This window comes from Macrosteles quadrilineatus, unplaced genomic scaffold (genome assembly GCF_028750875.1).
Source record: "Macrosteles quadrilineatus isolate MER2022 unplaced genomic scaffold, UCM_ALF_1.0 Scaffold_2__2_contigs__length_208266976, whole genome shotgun sequence".
Taxonomy (NCBI): domain Eukaryota; kingdom Metazoa; phylum Arthropoda; class Insecta; order Hemiptera; family Cicadellidae; genus Macrosteles; species Macrosteles quadrilineatus.
This window is the reverse complement of record NW_026542595.1, coordinates 130360213-130381805: the sequence shown is the minus strand read 5'-3', so window position 1 is coordinate 130381805 and position 21593 is coordinate 130360213. Positions and strand designations below refer to the sequence as shown.

Below are 21593 nucleotides of genomic sequence, written 5' to 3'. Positions count from 1 at the left end.
CTAGACTGTATATCCTTTCGGATAAGTTGAAAGTCCTTCGTTTGTATCCTTATGCAATTCAATGTCTCAAGCAAATGATTTGTGAGTGTCCAGATATTCAATACGCCATTTAAAATCGGGGAATTAACATAATCACGGACAGTTTGGCCTTTAATCGGTTCGACCGTGTGAAATGGACCTTTCACCCCCGTCTTTCTTGACCGTCATTTACAGTCTGTAGAGAGTCAACATCTTTTCGCTATTCAGGATTCGGAAATCATTTATAACCGATTTATCTTGTTTGCTCAGAAGTTAGGCTACACATTATGGTTGGTATTTAATGTAAGAAACTCGCTTTGGGTAATTACGTTTGCACATGAAATTTTGTCTTTTGTAGTTTAGGTTCAAATTAATATTATGGTGGTACAGGAATACGGAATTGTTTCAATTTCTTCGAAAAAAGGTGTCACACCTTAGCGCGATTTATACAAATCTGAGGTTAGAATATCCAGCGAAATAACAGGATTCTAAAATAATTTTATTAGATTATTTATTCTTAAATGACAGGTTATTGTTTAGTACTGTAGTTGAATCGTTTTTAATCTTTTCCTGATTTCGTCACTGTATTTGATTTCGATTAAAGTCTAACTGCCATGTATTTGTGAAAAGTGAAAGACATTTAACTTCGATGTAACTTCGATCACATGAAGTTACATTCAGTTTTATAAATAGCATATTTGAACAAAAGATTATCTTATTTAAATTATCTCGCTGTAAAAGTCGGTAAGTAACATGATTAAAAATATTAAATAGACATCTTTGAACGTAGGTTTTAGGTTTTGAACGTAGACATCTGTAACTACAAATACTTAGTTTCCTTAGCCAATTCAGGTGTTGAGCTGAATTTTAACTAGCAAAAAGATAATGTTCAATGTTGTTGTGGATTTTCAAGAAGATGTCTAAAGTATGAAAAATAATGCTTGAATGGTGGCTTTGGAAAATGTGTGGAATGCGGATAGTCCCTTCAGGTATGATGCAAAATCCCACAAATACCCACTAAAACCCGAGATCCAGGGCCGACCAGACCCCCTTGTGATACATCAAAGTCAACCCTGCGTGGATCACGTGCTAAGTACTCTGGAATGTCTAATATAGAACGTAGGAAACCCTAGTAAACTAAATAAAACGTAACTTAGACGATACACGATGATTGAAGCGTGGATAGTCCTAAACCGAGCTATATTTTTGTAAAATTTAAGCCCAGTTAGTTTAGTAGTTTTTACGTGATTAAGTAACACACACAGACATACATAATTATATTTTTATATAATAGTATCGCTAACCCAAATAAGTTATCTACAGCAGCTCATATCCTTCGTCTACAACTGTAATTTATCCAACAATTATTAACACAAGAATTCACATTCAGCAAGGGAAACAAACGTACTGTAGTAAACATGTGATGATATATTTATTACCAAGATAATTGGTATAGGGTTTGTTAATAATATTCTGTTACACAAATTCACTGTTAGCAGTATAAATCTAGCTCTCTTATTGGCGTTTGTACCTAAAAAATAAATTAGGGAATGAAAACCCAAATTTCAGTTTACTCGTATAGACCTATCAAACGGACAGAATTATATATCAAGGATTATTCCTGGAAGTTACAAACAATTTGCAAAGCACACTGTAGCGTACATTTACAGAATTAAATGGGAAACTCAGGAAAGTACTACCTTTATTAATTTATCAGTTGTCCTTAACTTAAACAGTTTTAAATATGAATCTATTACAAATTTTATCGTCTCAAACTTAATTGTTCTGATCGAAAAAATAAAAATTCTAATTTCAAACTACGTACGTACTCCAACTAGGATTTAAATCCCACAAAATAAAGGTGTATAGATTTGGATTTAGCTGTCAGTTGCACAATAGGACGTCGTCGGATTTTGGTCTGAATGGTCCACAGTTTTTTTTACCAAGCTCGATTTCATTTTTGGGGTGAATCCATCTCCGTAGGGGGGGGGGAGACGTCCGGCTGTGGTTCGCAAAAAAGCAACATATGAAATCTGTTACATAATACTTAGGGTGATTTGTTTACCTTTTCCGGGTTAGGGTGGTTACAGGGTAAATACCGGCAGATGTGAGGCTTAGGAAATGATAGACGAGCATTGTGTAGTTCGTTTGGTATTTCAATGATAGTATTTTACGAAACGGTTAAAGAGGTCTTCCTTCCAGTGCCCGAATTAATTTGTTGTGCTTATTTTGAGCCTATTGTAACTTGTAAAGGGATTCTGCACATCTACAGGAAAATATATTTCTAACAGTATGCGTATATTTTCCCTGCGATGCACACGATCTGAGAAAAGGGGTTTCAAGAAACATGTCTGCCTCTTAATATATAAGGATATGGATAAAAAAACACTACTCAGAAATTTAGACTACTACATTATGTAGATTAAAACCTGTATTTTTCGGAGTAGTATTACAGTTTAGAGAGATGTTACGGAATTTATTTCAAAAACCGTCACAGTTTCCTAAACGTAATTTAACGATGGAAGTAAAAGTTACTTAAAAATTGTTATTCCAAAGGGTTACTGGTAATTTTTTATTCAATAATGTAATACAAATTATCTGTAATATTATTTAGAAGGTAGAAACAATAATTTTTACAAACAAGATACTGTCAAGTACAGTATTTATTGATTGTAAAAGAAAATATGTATAATTAACAATTTACTGTGATAAATGGACCTGATCACCTTGGCTGTATCAAATTTTAATTTAAAATGGGAGTTTTCTTTACATTTGACTGATACTATCACATTAAATTAAACCTAACATTTTTTGGCAATTAAATTATTAACAATACCATTGCTTTAGCTGTCCATTTAATAAGGCGATTGTTGCAAAATAAACATACTGATTTAACTAAATTTAATAATAATTACATCCAATAAAAACTAGCAATAATATGTCATTAAAAAAATGGTAAAACTAGTTTTGAAAACTATAAAACTCAACTAACGTAAATATTAGTATTTTGATTTTATGTCATGGAAAGAATCTTTGATCACATTTAGATTTGATTTTAATAAGACGAACATAGATACTTCGTAATTAAAAAACATAAGTAAAAATACTACAAAATAATCATCTTACTTGCCACCTTCATTTCCATTTATTTCCTACAAATTAATTAATCAATTTTTTCCCTGTATTGCAGCTGAAATTAAAAATATAGTGCCTCCTGTGAGGATTGAACTCACGACCGCTGGTTTACAAGACCAGCGCTCTGCCACTGAGCTAAAGAGGCGTTGATTTGTCAACTGATAATCAACAACAATGGTCGAACAAACTGATAAGGCTTACAACAATGAATTGATTAGTAACTGTGCACACCGTCTCATTGGATGGAAGCGCTTTGTTTTAAGAAAACCTAATTGAAGCCATTGAACTGTATTGCAACTGGACCCGACTATTTTTGGGGGGTTTAACGTTTTTTTATTTCTTTTTGCAAATTTGAGAGTATAAATAAAATCTCTTCAAATGAAAACACACATCTACGTTGCTATATTTTCGTAAATATACTGTACACATTGCTAACCTCTAAACTATAATTTAGTTGATTGCAAAAAACATTTATAGTTTTATATGGTTAAAATATGTCTTCAATTGATTTTACTGATAGTAGTTCAATACTAATTTGATCTAAGTTTGGTATTGTGAAAAGAAAACATTTCTAAATCCTTGGACCATAAACTGATCATTGAATTTGGAATGTTAATTAAGTACTGTACATCCATAAATAGGAGACAAACTTCCATTTTTTTTTTTTTTTTTTTTTTTTTAATTTATACTATAGGGTCGGTCTTTATTTTGCTATGTACAACGTTTTTGAATACACATAAGAACAGCCATTGACTTTGGATATAGTCGACGTCTCATCATATTGTGAAATTTGAAGCTTGTCTTAGTGTGTTACGTTACATGTTCGGAAATTCTTGAGTAGATTTACGTCTAACACATTATATTTGTTATTTTTAGGTAAAAATCTACATTATGCGCCAAACAACCAATAAATTTACTTAACGTCCAAAATAAGTTCAAGACTCCGAAACCCAACACACTGAAACTGGTAACGCAACAAAAGCCGAAATATGCATTTTTCTCCACATATTTTACATAAAGGGACCTTCCTTTAGACAACATTAGAGACTTTAGCGAATATTAGGGAATACCTCAAAAAGATCCCCTATGCTAAATAAATATACGAACCTAGGTCAAGGCTACTATCTAGGGGAGCGGCGTCCACTTCTTTGACCGCTGGGCAAATATCCGTTAATATGCACGTAATAACTGCCAAATTTACCGGAACCGCCGCATTTCCCACGATCGTGTGTCAAGTGGTCAACCTAGAGGGGGAGACTTCCGGGCCGACAGATGCAGCGTCTCAGACGGATTTTGGGGCGGCAAGGTGCGTGAAGGACCGTGCAAAATTGTATATATACGACCACTCTTGTGGAGTTGTTTTAACCTGCGGATGTACGGTTGGATTAAAGGGTCAAAATAGGGGTTTATGTTTAATTTGCAATTTCTTAATTGATGATATTTTTTTCACTGTTGACTTTTGGGTAATGAGTTGACATCCCTTGTATGGACCAGTCTATGATTTTTTAGTTATATATTTGACTATTAATACAACTAGATATTCCATCCACATGATAAAGTTGTCACCACTGGCTCACACAGTCATTATGTCCTTTTTCAATAAAATATTTTTGTGGCAGCTGGTCCATATTAGATGGGATCTCTACTTCAGTATCTAATATTCAATTGGATGTTCAATTTAATAACATTACAAATGAATGGGTCACGTAGTGTAATTATGTTATTTTTTCAAATCCTTGTAACCGTGATAGTTGGTGTAACTTAGATGTTGCAGTTGACAATAACTTATCCTTCCAGTTTAGAATGGCTTAAATGTTGACCTTTTCGGCAGAAATCAGTAATTTACATCATCGCACTCTGTCTAAAGTGCAAAATGCATCTAAGGTTATTTTTATACTAAAACAGGTTACAACTAAACATAGGAATGAAATTTATAGTTGTGTTTAAAGTCATTGATCAACCCTTTATTCGTTCTGTGCACACTTATGAGTGCGGTGTATTCTGTACCTTGATAGTATAATGATACACATCTAAATCTTACGTCAACCATACTATACCAAACTAAAATAATTAATATAGGCCTACAAGTCCTTAAAAGATTTTAAGTTAATATAAAACAACTTAAAGTTATTAGTGTAGGTTGTTGTGGATACATGAAGGACTTGAGGTTAGAGTCTGGAACTTTAGTACTGGACGTCTGGGTTAAAATATCGCTGATCACCAATGTTTGCTATATGATAATGCCAGGACGTCACTGTGTTTAATATCTTTCTCATCCGTCTGAAAGAGCTCAATACAATAGTTTTGTCTCGTGAGATATTCATTGTTAATGTAATTATTGTAAAGGTTTATCAAATTAAACCAAACATTGTTTGGAAATGTTCTTGGGTTTGTTTATTGTGTATAATTAATTTTGCATTTTTTCTATTTTTCTGTCAAGCCTTTTTTACATTACTCAATATTGGAATCGGTGCCATTAACCAACCAAATTTAAACCGACCCAAAAGATTCCTAGCAAAATTACTATTTGACTGAACTATGAGTGAAATCAATGAAATCGGATACCTCAAAAAGAAGGCGCTATTCCTATACCCTAATTCGAACAATGTATGTTTGTATGCAAAATGTAGCTCGGCATTTACTTGTGTAGGTATGTTTTAAATGGTTTATCAATCTAATTTAACAGGCCCAAGAATGGATTGCTTCCGAGTTACATGCTCCTGCGTAGACTACTGCATACATTGATGCGATGTCCACATGTAAAAATAAACAATTATAATACAGTGTGGATATTAAACCTATATTCCTTCCCATATGTCCACCATGATGACGTCACACACAGCTGATGACCGTGGTCCATCTGCGAGGTCGGAGGTCACTCATTGTTGCTAGGGACGCCGGGAGGACGGCCGCTCCTCAATTATTCACATTTCCGCCGTACAAAGAATGGCATTACGCGTTTTGGGGTGTAATGTTTCCTATTCTTGATTTTATTCATAATTTTTCCAAATAATAGCCGAGGGGAGCGAGGGATGCGCCTTTGTCTCGCTCATAATGGTTTCCGCGGACACCTCCAGTTTCTCGATTTTTATCTCTGCAAAAATTTACGCGAATGTTTGCTGGTAGTTTTCATTTCTTGTGGTAGATGTTGGCGATGAATTAGAATATTGGTACGTAGAAATTAGTTTTCTTTAAAAGGTCAAGGAACATGAATTAAATTAATTAAACTGTATAGAATCCTACTAATATTATAAGTAAGTGAGAAAGTTTGGATGTGTAGATGTTTGTGACAAGTAAACGCGAGAAATATTGGTCGGATTGGGTTGAAATTTGGTATGATGATACCTCACATTCACAATTAACATATAGACGCATTCTTATCTCAAAAATCCTTTCGCGCTCCGCCCCAGTGGCTCTGGAGTTTCCTATGTTAACCTAATGAGTATTCATATTTAAAAGGAATAAAAGAACTTTGTCAGCTACAAAAGTTGGTTGTTAAATAACAAAAGTCATAAGGTTTACCAACAGGGTGAAGCACTATTATTTTTTTTGCACGTATGACCTAATTTGAACCAACTAGCAACAAAAAGCTGCGAACATGAGAATTTCACTTTTTCTTTGTTTAGGTGCAGTGGTAGGAAATTATGGTAGATGTGCTATACTATAGCATACTGTAAATTAAAAGAAAGAAACTTGTCTTAAACCGTGTCCACTCCAATTGCACAAAATACGAGTATAACTGCAATAAGCATTTAATACCCCAATTAACCCAACCCCGTGTGAAGGACGGTTACTCTGCTAGTGTAAATATAAAAAAGCATCACAAAAAACGTTGACATCAAAGATGTTTTTTATTGTTGTTTAATTTGAACGTAACTACTGCAACTGAAAGAATGCAATCCCCTAGAATTTGTTTTTAAGAAATCGTTTATGATTTGGAACAGCTGGTCAATGTTTATTTGTTTTTATTTTGTATCTCCATTAGGATATTTGTAAAACGTTATAATTGCAGTTTCTTTTCTTTTTGCATCATCAGAGTTTTTAAATACATTTGACCTGGCCGGAACCTTTTTCGTATGTAAAACTTATTATGATTAGGAACTCCCACTGATGTTCCGATCATCAGTGAAGGTTGAATCTGGACGGGCAAGATTCAAGAACCAACCTTGACAATTTACAGTGTATAGCCACGCAAGTTACCGTATATCTACTTACTACCTTCTTAACACCACATACCAGTCAATCATATAACCAGGCTCGTCAATGAATATCATAATGATCAATAATAGTTGAATACAATATTCTGCCCATTAAGTTTCAGAAAGTAGACTCTAAAATGTCCCCGATTCCATCCAAGCCAATCTCACCTTTCTATCACACCAGATTCGCCATCATAGGAACGCCAATTCAAATATCAATGATCAACATAAGTGATATCCCTTGCATTATCTAAAATCGAGTTCAGATTCCAGATCCCGAAACACCATGAAAAACCAATTTCCCATATAGGGAATAAGCTATCACCGAAGGTCTCATGGTAAAACCTAGACCCAGGATTGATTTACTTTTTCGTTTTGATGACCCCAGAGGCTAAAACACTATATGTCTGTTAGAACAATAACTATAGTAAAAATCACCCGATTTTGAGAAATGTTGATACAAACGTGTAAGCCTACGTTTATTCTAACGAGATCACGAACCAACATGATCGGACTATGGGAACAGTGTTTTATAGGGGAATTTATTGGGTAAAATGTGGTTTTTACTATTATCGACCCTTAAAACATAAAGTTTTCATATTCTTTCTCAATTATTTGTTAGAGCTGAAAGACAAATAATTTAGAACCTTGAAGCGTTGTTAAACATCCAATAATTAGGGTGAAAAACTACTTTAGGACATCAAAATGAAAAAAAGTTAATTGGTCCTGGAGGCACCCATAGAGTTATTATATAGGTATTCATCGATGGACCTACCATGCCACCTATTACAGTATCATTGAAATTGTTTTATATCTTCTTAACGATTGGGGAATTCACTATAATACTCTCTATTACCTTCCCAGTAGCAACAGTAAGTACACATTAGTATAATTATGTAAATAGAAAATAATCTATTTTTAAGGAGATATTTGAGCGAAAATACAGCCAGTTAATTGGAAATTCGCTTAGTTTGCAGGTTTGCTGCGACGCGGTATTTACTAATCGTGATGAAAATGCCCCCATAATTTCCGACACTTCAAGAACCTGCACAAGCTACTCTTGCTATCAGCGCAGATCCCTGGATAAGCGATGGTCCTGCTCCATATCCCGGAACATGCACCACGCATGCGAAGTTTCGTCCTTGTAGCTTCTCCAGGATACGACGGATACAACAGTCCCCGTTACTGTAGTATGACTCAAGGTCGGGACAAGCCACGACACACCTGAAGCCCACCTCGCACCTCGCCGTGTACCTGTGTCTACCGTGTCTACACGTGAATACATTAGATGCTAGTTTATCGCTAATTATCTTCATTGCGTGCAAAAGCTGTACAGTTGGCTGTTTTACAGTTTTTAAAGTTGCTGTTAAGTGGTATATACAGGGTGTTTTTTTTTTCAAGTTAAAAAAACACCCTGTATGAATCGTAGAAGAAATGCTGAACAGTATTGTAAACTTATGTTTTCGAATGGTTTAATTAGTCTTTAGGGCGTTGACTGTCAAACCTTTAACATCTTCATGATAAAAATCAGACGAGTAGAAAAACACGCTACATTAATTCCCAATCAAATTCCCACGCATTGTGACATATAACTCATGTGCTAGAACAAGTCTGGAGGGATTGCAATGTACAAGGGATGTTACGAAAACTAAAACAGTACCTAAGAAATAACGAAATAAGTACACAAACCCAGCTTAAGTTGGCAAATTATTATACAAAAACCACACAGATAAGGTATGTATTATACACCTTGCCACTCAGAGCCGATATCAGATTCGAAATCTCGAAACGTCGTGACACTCACTGTATTTGGTTGGTAATCGTAATGAAAAATGTCCTCAATTCATAAAAAAAATTTTGTTACTATCAGTGTACTTACACAAATGTGCAAAAATAATTGAACGTTGTATGGCTTATATTTTATCAACCATATTTTAGCTGCTATACATGTGCTTTGCATCGGGGGGATAAATAATAGTGCTGCACTCTGTTGTTGAACATTGTAACTTTTTAATGCCATTGAACATCATAGAACCCACCTTATTTGTTTGGTTTAAACAGCTGTCAAGATGTGTACAAGATCTTGCGTAGGAAATAGTTATTTGTGTAACTAGTGGTGAAAGTGGCACTTTGCTGCACACGAGAGCAATGTTTACGCACGAGCCGCAGGCGAGTGTGGAATGATCTCGAGTGCAGCAAAGGCCCTTTTCACTCGTGTTACACATTATATTTTTCCTACAGTCACTATAAAGCATATAAATAATTAGTCTTTCAAGCACTATGCAACACGTTTTTAGGTTCAGCTGGCAACACAAATGGTGCCCTAGAGAAAGTAGTACCCGCGGTCCATATCACTCCGCTATTTTTCCTCGGCAAGAAATGTGCTCCGCGTTTTGATAATATAGTTCCGTATGTTTTTGTAATTTGAAGTGGTTTCCGCGCCTAAAAAAAATGCTTAAAAGGTATTTTCTTGTTTATTAAGATCGTAGGAAGGTTTTAAAAACGTTTAAAAGAAAAGTCCAGAAAGTTCAGAAATACCGAAACTATAAACACGAAATGACAGGTTAAATCGTAGTTATAATAGTCAATCAGCTGCTCATAGTATAATTATCTTTAAGTGTTGCCAACCTATTTCCAAGCGTACACGGATTACGTGCATAATGGAACCACGCTGTTTTGTGTTGTTTCGTTGGAATCCTGATGTGCGGCAAAGTATAAACCGTACGGCAAAGTATAAATATGCAGCAATTAGCAGCTTTCTGTACTATAAACAGTACAAGGAAGCCAACTTTGTCGGGTGACTGTAGGAAAAAAAATGTTTTGATACCTTTTAAAATCTAAATACCCGTAAGGTAAACATGGGAAACTCTAGAGCCATTGGGATGGAGCCCACAATTATTTTTGATATAATGTTATGTATTGGGGAAACGGGAAAATGAACTATCACCGTAATTTCAGCCCAAATCGATCGATAGTTAATGCGTGATTCCCAAAACAAACAAACCTCCAGCAGTATAATATTAGTAGAACTGTATGATGCTAAGGTATTACTTAACACAGTTCACGCTACACTCACCCCAGTCGCATTGCAACACATGATTGGCTAGAGGTGAAACGCAAGGTACAAGGGGCATAAAAACCACGCGGGTCGTAAACTGGGAGATATCCGGCCCCGAGGACCAAAAACGAAAGTGTTGACCCGGCCGGCGCGGGTCAGCCGAAGGGAAGCGGTTGGATTGAATCCGAATGACACCGCACACGCGCCTTCGGCCAAATATTTCGGCCTCTAATAAGCGATATTTACGGGCCCCAGCGCCTGGATGTATGGGTAAAGGATTGAACTTTGACCTTCGCTCGGCGGGGTTTAGTGTCTCCGGTGATCTGTGATGTTTTATTCATAGTGTCACACTTGTCCGTACTGTCAGGTGTATAGTTATGGATTGTAAAAGTGCGGATTGGTTTTACGCTTCAATGTGCGAATTTGTGCACTTGTGGGATAAAATTGCATACTTTTGCAACCATGTTGCCATGTTGGATTGAAGAATGTTGGATGTGACTTGTTAGATTCAAGCTTAAGGTTGGTTTTCATGTTGCAGTAGCTGCTATTTGTGCCTTGTAACCAACCGATTCCACAAATACTACACATACCTACGGTTTTTATTTTAACTAGCCCTACTGATTTTATAATACACAATTTGTTAGCAAGGTTACCTTTTTTCCTGAGTTTAAAAATCAAGGATGCGTTGAGGACATTCTTCTGTTAAGCCGATAAATACTTGAGCTAACATAATAGAATGTGTATTAAAGATGTATTTAGTATCATAGCCTGCAATAAAGCTCTCAATGAAATTTTAATGACGTAATATTTTTGTTTCAGTAAAATACAAGAATGGGTCGTCTTGATGCAAATACACACAATGCTTGCAGGAATAATCTCTGAGAAATGTAAGTAACTCTCTTTTGATTATCTACTTCAACAAAATTATGTTGAAACTATATTTTATAAAAATAAATTAGTGGATTAATCTTTTGGTATCGCTTTTTGGTTCTTTTACATTAAAGTAACCACGAACCCATGCTTCTATATTTTTCCACTAAAGTATATTTTTACAATTGACTTCAGATACTGCAAATAGACTCATCAGCCTAATAATCTTAGCGCGACTAGCTGTTTTCCTCCTATTTTAAGGTCAAGTCTACCGAGAATTGGAGAATTTCCTCCTCTTTGGTAATAACAATAATTATCATCGCACATTAAACTGCACCAAAATATACTGTGCTTTAAAATTATCCACAGCTGATCCATAAGAATAGTTAAACTGTCGGAAACTATTCATAATCTACAGCTCAAAACACATTAAAAATCCAGTTTACTAAACAGCTGATTTGACATTGAGGACGTAAGATATTTAGCATGAGGTGAAGCAGAGCAGCTGCCGTATCAGCTGATCTGTTCCCACGTATTACAGTCATCGGCACCTAGACCACCGTCCACGATCACGATCACAGTGAAACAGAAATACATAGCGTTTAGTTACACGTGAATGGTGACTTAACGTTTACCATTGGAAGGTTCGACTGTAAATGATAGATTGGGATTTGATATTGTGATATTGTACCGACAGGATACACTGTATCATGGGTGGTAACAACAATAGCATAAACAATAAAAAATAAAAAAAACCTACTGAAATTTTACGTGAAATAACTAATGCAACTCTTCGTTTGTTTAAAATGGAATAAGGACTGAGATAGATGCTAAAATTATCTTCTCTATTCTCTACATCAACCTAAATCCATCTTATTATCGGCCTGTCTGAGTAATCCTCTAATTACCAAAGGACCTTTCAAAAAACCATTAGATGATCTACGAAACAAAAATTAAAATCTGTATACGAATCATGTTTGAGGTAAAAAAACGTATTATATCTCTTTTACTTCTTCCACCCTACCGTCTTATTCAGTTCATTCTTGCACGTGTAGGCCTATTCTTTCCTAGTGAAACCCCTTGATGTTAGCCCTTAGGCCCTAATTGTTAAAAACACAGTAGAAAAGAAAAATTCCATTAATTACATTACTACCCTAGGCCAACATTGCATGGTACATCATTGTACCACAATAATGTTCTAAACCTTAAAAACAAAACAAAACTTCAAACCTAACCTTATCAAAGTCCTTCATTTCCCGCCAAAACACTCTCTCGAGATGCGGAAGGCGATGACAAATGGCGGGAAGCTTTGGCGCATAAATGTATCGCGGGGAACAGATGAGATACGATAGTGATATTTCACTAATCAGCTTATCGGTGGGTGGCCGGGGGCGTGCAGTAGCCAATGAGGCCTGGGATCACCAGTGTGGTCAATACCCATACAACCCCAACACGGCACATTGTACCATTGTGGAACCGTCGATAAAGTGGTGCAGGTTGTAAATATCCTTTGGACTTCACGGTTCTTTGGGATTTTTGGTGTTTGTTTTGACTAGGTTTACCTAGGTGGGTGGGAAAAGATTACTTGGTAGATTTTAGTTGAATATGTCGAGAAACTGTGGTTGGAGGGAGGCGTATACAGAAACTACGGTTTAGAATTATGCTTGTTCGTATCGTTCCTACCACAGAAGAAAAAGTAGCAACTTTCGATACTCTTTAGTCTATGCCAGTAGATTAAGACTAATTTGACGCCTTTTTTGTAAGTTTTGAATAAAAATGTTGAGGTACGTAATTTGAAGAAACCCCTGTATTTTTTCAGTACCATTATCAATCAAGAAAACGCTTTTACTATATTTTGTTGTTATCAGTTTTACGTTTCGAATAAAATATTAAGGAACGTAATTTGAAGAAACCCAGTATTTTCCCAGTACCATTATCACTCAAGAAAACGTTTTTATTATTCTTTTTGTTGTCATCAGTTTTATAGCTCAAACGGGTTTGCAATAACCAACCCAAAGTCCTACTGGATGCTTGTTCTAGTATTGATTATTAAAGTATGTTATACTTATGCATTGTAAGAGGTTACATGTTGTAACGTGTAGATATTGTAATTTAAACCTTTTATCGTATTTTAAAGGTAAATATTACGTTCTATTGATTTTCCTCATGTTTGTAAAGAACGTATTTGGTAAAAAAGCCATGTTCCATACAATATATCTTCAGTGTTCCTCTATTAACTGGGCATGATGACTTCAAATGTGTAATTAAATATCAGGCCTATGCTTAAAACCTACCCAAATATTAAATTCGTTGTAGCCCCGGAACTGTAATAATGACTAATATTGGTTTTTATTACCTGTCGTCAGTTAAAAAAAAAATTAAAAAAAACAATATTAGTCACCCCAAATAGTTAAATTAGAACGAGACCCTAAGCCAAAGTCATTTATAAACTTGCTTACGGTATAAACATACACATAATACATACAGTCCCGAATATTGTATTATTATTTTCTAAAATCTCGTTCTCCACCAGCTGTACACCTAATCACCGACACATCGCACGCAACAAACAACTGGGACGTCCAGATTCTACCCTCCGCCCTTTATGCGCTTGTCCAGATCGGACAGCTTTTGTCCGCTTTTTGGTCAATATAACTATAACAACCGACTGTGTCCCCTTGTATTCTCTTACGGCATTAGGCTAAAAATCATTTACGATCGCCCGTTGTTTGGTCAATGCCCGGCGCGTGCCCGCGTGACGTGCCCGGCCGCCGATTTATTATGCGCGCTTTTATTTCGTCCCCCGCGCACCGCGTTTAGGTCAGAAAATACGGTTAAAAGCCACCCTTAACAAACGGACGACAATGGGGCAAATTACGTGGATCCGCGCAGATGTTTTGTCATTATTGCTAGGGGTGGACGTTGGCTATAGTTTGAATGTTGCGTTTGCGCGAAAGTTTTGTAAAATTATCAATTGATAAGTCTGTATGAAAATCCTGTAGGAAAATCACTTTATACAGGTTTATTTTTAAGACGTAGTGGATTTCAAAAGATGTACATGTTAGTTAAGTGAGAACTCCGGAAGCATATTTTCAAACGTTCCAATTTACCACATTGCCTTATCATGATGAACAACGTCAAATATTGTATACATTGTTTTCTAGATTTTACAGTAATAGCTTCCACTGTTTATAAGAAGAATTAATCCATATTTTGTCTCGCAACTAAATGTTTTCCTACTTTGTGTTACTTATTATTGTGAGAATCTACGATCGTTAGAGAGCCTACTATTAAAAGAAATGTTTCACTAAACAAACTCTGACAGAATAAGTGTTATATTTAGGAACATAAAACTAGTGTTTTTTCTGGATGTTGTGGTGTTATTGGGTTTCAATATGTAATTTTAGAACACAATAGACCTGAAAATTAATGTATTTATATACATGTTTATGATTTTTATCACTTTTAAAGGTTTTCCTATAAAATATTTTTAACCCCATCAAAACGTACCTATAGCAGCTCTATAACGACGCTTAACGTCTTACACCATATTCTAATTTTGTTTGTGTACACCATTATCTACATCAAGTAAAAACAAACAGTCGCATTCATTTTAGACATAAAATATTACATAATAGTTTTTGGGCGTTTCTTATTGAGTTGCATGTTTCCATAAAATAATAAAACGATGTGACATTAATAAAACACATACTATAGACTAGCGATGCACAATTTCACTCCAAAAACAATGTGATTAAAACAAACACAAACCCCAATAAACAGGAGAGGACCGAAACCTCTCCCTTGTGGTAACCCAAGTACAGTTATCCCTGAGATTGGCGATTGTCCGAACACGAGACGACGACACAGTGTGTGTGTAGTTAGTCCGCTATCACTTACGATTTATTGTCGTGTCCAAACTGCAACGGACATAAACATACGCCCACACTCGCATTTGCATCGGTTTTGGCGGTTTTCACACGTTTGTAAAGTGTTAAAATGTTAATTAAGGACCTTTAAATTGCATGGTTTTCCATACGGCTTTCTTGGATTGTCATTTAAATTTATTATCGACATGCTGAAGAATAATTGTAATACATTTTAACATCAATGAACCTATTTGTTTGACGAAATCGTTTAAATCTATGTGGTTACACTACTTAAGACATTGCCTAAATTGCACTTTGATATTATTTGATATAGGCTTAGTGTCTAACGTATGGGGAGCGAGCTGGTCCAGTGTTAGAGTGCGGTTTGGTCTCTGGGCTCAGGGTTAAAATCCCGCCAATCATCAATAGATTTTATCTACGAGTCTAAGTGATAATGCCGCAACCCCTAGGCCTAGCCTGAAGTAATGTGCAAAAAACTGTTCCGGGCAAAAAAAACTGTTTTTTCCTGTAATTTTGTGTCTCCTTCTCCCTTTTGGTTTTTCAATATTTGAAGTGGTGTACTTAGAACATGGTAACTACTTGACCAGCCAGATCCCTTATTGGCCTCATCATGATAATTTTACTGTATTTCGATTTGTGTTTACTATACTTGTTTATTTATCTACGTATGATTTGACGTAACTGTAACGTAAAATAACTGCTGTATACAAAATATTGATTCATAAATAAATATTAAATTGAGTAAACCTATCGCTTGTCGGTCAACAAGATTCCGTCCATACAAATATAAAAATGTTGTTTTTCGATTTGTATCATGATGGGTGATTTAGCTTTTTAATTAAATACCCTATAAGTGTAAGCGTTGGATTTATTTTACTGATGTCAATCACTATTATCTTATGAATGCAGCCCGCTGCATATGTTCTAAGTCTGTTTCTCATCCCGCATATTATACGCAACAAATATTACACGCTCAAACTACATTCAACCAAGAGCTCATGCAGTAGCTTGTTTAATATAACCGACACTCTAAATTACTTAATTAAAAACCTACTCAGGCTATTTTGAATTCAATTCAAACGTGTTTGACACGGTGAAATTGTAAATTGAATTACTACCAGTTTGCAACTGGACACATCACACAGTCCAATGAAGTGCAGTTGTTACTGCGATCTTGTCACCATAGAGTAAGGTCTGGACGGTTCGGTGGAATTTATTCCTCTATGGAATCAGCTGTTGGCCTCTGGCCTTGTCGCCAGTCGATTACTGGCCTCTCGTTCATTTGAATACACGAGACAACAAACACATGCAGTGCCCAGCTGTGAGATGGATGCATTTGTTGGAGACAGACTAGGTGGAAAATCTGTTGGACATTTTGCTAAGCGTTGATTAATCTGAAATTTTGGGATTTTTGTCGTTTTAATTTGAACTTAAAATCTCCTAAGTTGCCATTATAATATGAAAAGTGGATTTATAGATTGTAACTCCACTCTTGTTGCCGTGTTGAGCTAGTGTGTATAAAAAAAGCTGTAGGTTTCATTTCAACTCTTCAAGCTTTGTATACATTTTGAAGGAATTTCAGGTGCAGCATTAATTTGTTTGTAGTTTGTACCCGTGAGAGATGTGGTAATGTTGAGATCGCCTTATATTTGTTTCTTATCTAAACCTTTTTTGAGCTGTATATTTTTTCATCATCAAACTACTCGAGTTTAATAAACAAACCATACCTTACACCTAACCTATGCAACAATGGTACAGAATGATGGTAATACAATGAAATTGAACCGTCGAAATATGTGTTGTAAGACTTATAATTCTTCTTAAACTAAACAAATCTGTATATTTGTCATTAATAGTAAAACTTCAACAATAATGTACAAAAATCTATGAATAGGAAAAACCTTTGAATCTTAAACTTCAGTGCGGGATTGATGGATATGATCCCTGACAAATACATTAATTTTAATTTTAGGGGCTTTGCTTGATTTTTTTAAAAAGTGTTCGAGTTCGTTTCTTAATACCTAATGCCATTGACATAGACTATGAATAATATAGTATTGTAAAATAAATTGCCATGTTGGAATTATGACACTCCCTCATGTGGAAGAACAATTTCTTATAAAGTGAAAGCTGATACATAAAGAAAACATTTTTTGCGTCAAATAGAACAATATTCCAGTTGTTCGACTATAATAGATTCCAACTATAATGATACCGTTATTGCGATTGGCGAACGTATATCGATGTAACGTGTCCGTCAACTAGAACAGATGAAGATGAATGGAGGAGACTGGCTGGAGGATGTAGCAGGTGAAGGGAGAACGGTATGGTGCACATGGTAGACGGACAGACAGACACGCTACGACCAGATGTTAGCTGGTAGCTGCTTGGGATTTAACTGTAATTGACATAGAAATATATCTGGATTGGTGGTTGAACAAACGAGGAGAATAGAGTACAATGAGTAAATTTTAAGTAGATAAATTTTGTTAGGCGTGAAGCAATTCGAATTTATGGGTATAATACTCCCCAAAAACGTGTTTACGATTTTTTTGTGGGGAAATAATTAAGATTAAAGTTTAAAAGATATTGATTTACCTAACTTAAACTTTCGTAACTATTCAATAAAATCAGTAAAATAATTTATACGTGTTGTTTTTGCACAAATGCATTAAAATACCTCACCTAACCACTAAATGATTAAATAATAATTAAAAGTGCCTTTATTGATTCAGCATTTCTCAGTAAATTTTATTTTCAGTACAACTTTTGCATAATACTGCATTAATTGATTGAACTCATACTGTATATATTTAGTCTATGATCAGTCCCAATGATGGAACTATATGAATGGTGTAAATCACTGTTAGCATATGCTGTACTTTGTCATCTTGTAAATAGTCAGTGATAGTGTAAATAAAGCGAGTTGTGAGCGTAGCGTCTATTATTTTCTATTTGAATTGTTGATAGCTCTTCTTTTCCATGATCAAAATAGAATCAAGTATCCTGGTATTGGATTCTCAACCTTCTGGTTAAGGGCGACCAACATGCTTTCCAACATCTAAAAGAAGACATACGCTAGATAAAACTGTATCACGAGGCTGACAACATCCTTAAATTTTATCAAAGCATACGAAAACATGTAATTGGTATTATACATACATTTAATCTACATAATTTATAAAAGAATAATTTGTCAGTCCCAAGCTAACGGCAGATTTCAACAACCAAAAAATTGAGAGCCAAGTCACAGAAAACGTACTACTTTGCCAAGTCGCGAGTGAGTCCCGGCACTCCGCAGGAGGGCAGATAAGCCCAACCAACGACAAAGACTGATACACCAGCAAGGGCTCCCGGGCCCCAAATGACCAGCGGGGACATATTTTGGGCCCTGACCACATAATTTGTCGCGGTGGTCTTCGCCCGCGACCGGTTGGCATTTTTCACTGATCGTATGATTTACTGTATAAGAATTAATTGAATGTGCGCCCACTTATTTAACCAAACTTCCTTTATGTTCGTGTTCTTAAGATGATCAGGAGCCTCATTTTTCTACAGAATTGGCCAAACAAATTCCGGTAGCAGGCCCCGCATAATTTACTGATATTTCATTTCTATTGGTTTTTGGAAAGCGACGCGAATCGGTAGAAGTATGGGTAAATAAATTATTATGTTTATTTAAAGTTATATACTAGTTTGTCAGTAATGTAAGCCAATCGGATTGGTAATTTAGTATGAATTTGATGTTACGTTATCCACCTTAGCACAGAAAACATACTACTACCTTAGTCTCCCAAGAAATTAAAAAGAAGAACAAATATTTTTAAAAGCTAAAAAGTTTGCACTAACGAGTACGTTATTTTGTATGAAGTTTGGTGAATTGACCAATGATCAGTTCCAAACAAAGTTGTTAATAAACTTCATTTATATGTTCGTGGTAGATGTGAAGCATTTCAAACTAAAAATTTTATTTTTATTTTATCCTTAAGAATTTAATACAAAATGGGAATCTCATAATGAAGTTTGGTATGATCTTTTAAGTTAAACATCGTACGTGACATCAGGGCTTCTGAAAATTGATGTTGACCAATTTAAACATTTAGTAAGTATTTTTTAAATGTATGTAGAATTTTCACACAATATTTATACATGATTACAAAATCTTTTATCTACGAAAAGTTACATTACATATCGTTTTCCCTTAATGGAAAAGTGGAAATTTATACAGTTAATAACAATATACACTACAGTTACAGTTATTATACAGTTTAGTGGAATTAATGACATCTTGGAAAAGTTATAACAACATTTAGTAATTATGTGATGTCCAAATTACGTAACATAAGCTTGTAAGGTTTAGCGCCTCTATTAAGTGCAATACTTAATTATCCTTAAGTGTTACATCCTGATAGCCATTCAGGATTAAGTGACCTGTGTAATTAAAGGTCACTCCATATAAGTGTCTAGTCTAGTGTTATAATGTATATCCTTAGGTTAATACTATTCTATAAATTTGTAAGTATTACTTTCGATTACTATATTTCATTGAAAACTCCAAAAGAGTTGTGCAATATATTTTTCGTCAAGCAAAACTGCTTTTTTAAATACACAAGTTGCGGGTCTAAAGTAATTCTTTTACTCACTGTCTAGGGAGTAAAAAGCATTTTTAGTCCCTAGGAGTAAAAGTCAGCTGTTGTAAACATAGCTGTAAACTTCGATTGTGTGCAATCGCATGCATCCAAATTATGTATAGATTAATTACATCGTTGTTGCATTCTTGTCAGTAGTTCGACATATCGATTGTACATAATGTACACTAAATCGTAATAAACGAAACGATTGAATCACTTATTTAATACTTACTATGCCCCAGCAGACGCACAAGTAGAGTTCGTCTATGTCTGCTGATTCCACGGACCAATTATTAATTATAACTAGCTACAAAATTATAAAGTTTATGATGTTTGTTTTGTTAGTTTTTTATATCATTCAACGTTAAGTTAATAGCTTTGTTAATTATTTCTTTCTGTTTTATGATTATTTTATGTAGTACAAGTTAATAGTTATGGTAAAAATGTTAAACATTTGTACTATGCAACACATTTAAGGGAATAGATCATTCACTCATTTTTTCATTCATTCATTCAGCTGCTCATTTGAATTTGCAAAATTATAAACAAGCTGGAAGTCGTTTTGAGAGTTTATCTTTACAGTAACAGTTTTTTCGTATCTAGCTTACCTTGTTAAATAATTTTGCAATATGACCAAAGATTATATTTTAGTTCATCACACGTGCAAAAATGTCTTTTGAAAGAAGCTCGAAAGGATTCACTTTACGCCCTAGTGATGAAATATACTATTAGTTATCTATACATTTGATCTGAAAAAAAATCACTTAATACTGGACAAATAAACGGACGATTTTCAATGTGAATTCTTCACAGATGCACTTTAGAATTTTATTACCGTTATTACAAATAATTTGTTTGGTTAGTTAAAAGTCCTTCATTGTTACTAGCCCGGAGTGTTCACATTATTAATTAGTCTAGCTGAAATGTTTAGCATTAGCTTAGTTCTTAATTAAATTCCTCGGCGTTATAATATCTGGATTACTGTTACACACGCCAACTTCTAATCAAGTAGACAATTGAATACAGTAATTATTTTTGTAAGAAAATAACACTACACACTTTCAGATTTCACTTCCGAAAAGAAGCAAATTACGCATATTTGAGTTGGAGAATTAGTCATTAGATAGAATACTAGCATCAAGTTGGCTAATTAGTTCAAGCATAGATTTTATTTTTGTTAAATTATTATCGTTACCATACCCCGACGTGATTGAGCCATGCGAACGAGATCATCTTGAAAATTAAGAAGTTAAACGGGGCAAAGCGGGTTACAGCTAGTTACATATACAATTAAAAATGGGAATCTGCATTCAAAAAATATCAATTTCCTTTTAAAACTAAAAAATCTTTGAAAATAAAAAAAAGGAAATTTATGACTAAATTGTTTTGTTAACCTTATGTGTCATGGTCAAATTAACTTATTAGGAAATACACTTATCGACTCTTGCATCCTTTTAGCGAATTTCCCATATAGGGAATAAGCTATTACCTTAGTACTCATGGTAAGACCTGGACCCGGGACCGATTTATTTTTTCATTTTGAGGTCCCTAGAGGCCAAAAACACCATCTGTTCAAATTCATATATATATATATATATTTATATATATATATATATATGTGTGTGTCCGTCAGCACGATAACTCGAGCAAAAATGATCCGATTTTGATGAAATTTGGTACAATCGTGTAAACCTACATTTATTCGAACGAGTTTGCGAACCAGCATGATCGGACTATGGGAACTGGGGTTTATGGGGGGTTTTATGGGGTAAAAATAGGTTTTTCCTATTTT

General features: G+C 34.9%; 1 non-coding gene across 1 annotated transcript; it reads right to left on the bottom strand.

The window, feature by feature from the left end:
- Nucleotides 1-3226: 3226 nt before the first annotated feature.
- On the bottom strand, nt 3227-3298 carry Trnat-ugu (transfer RNA threonine (anticodon UGU)). The gene has a single exon. It is a non-coding gene; the product is annotated as a tRNA-Thr (tRNA).
- Nucleotides 3299-21593: the final 18295 nt, after the last annotated feature.